A 507-nucleotide genomic window follows, 5' to 3' on the forward strand; every position below is an offset into this window, starting at 1 on the left:
AGCTCACGACCCCCCACCAGCTGTAAACTGAACCCACCCTGTGACTCCCCCGCCAGCTCTGAACTTTGGGACTGGCCAAGGTATCGCATCGCAACCCCCGACCCAGCTCGTGACCACCTCACCAGCTCTGACCCACCCCAGCTCACGAGCCCGCCGCCATCTCTGACCTTTGGGACTGGCCAAGGTGCGGTGCGCAGACGCAGTGGATGGTGGGAGTGGACTTGAATTGGGCCACACCCCTGCAGCTCTGACCCACGACCCCCATCTTCAGGTATTGCATCGCTCCCCCCATCCCAGCTTGGGACCCCCATGCCACCTGTTATCCGACCCAGCTCACGTACCCCCCGCCACCTCTGAACTTTGGGACTGGCCAACGTATCGCATCGCTCCCCCCAACCCACCTCGTTACCTCCCCCCCGTCAGGTCTGACTCGTTCCAGGACGTGACGCCCCGCCAGCGGTGAACTTTGGTACTGGCCACGGTGCCGCGCACACGCAGTGGACGGTG

The sequence above is a fragment of the Elephantulus edwardii genome, unplaced genomic scaffold, assembly GCF_000299155.1.
Source record: "Elephantulus edwardii isolate Elephantulus edwardi_28Jun2011 unplaced genomic scaffold, EleEdw1.0 scaffold00441, whole genome shotgun sequence".
NCBI classification, from domain to species: Eukaryota; Metazoa; Chordata; class Mammalia; order Macroscelidea; family Macroscelididae; genus Elephantulus; species Elephantulus edwardii.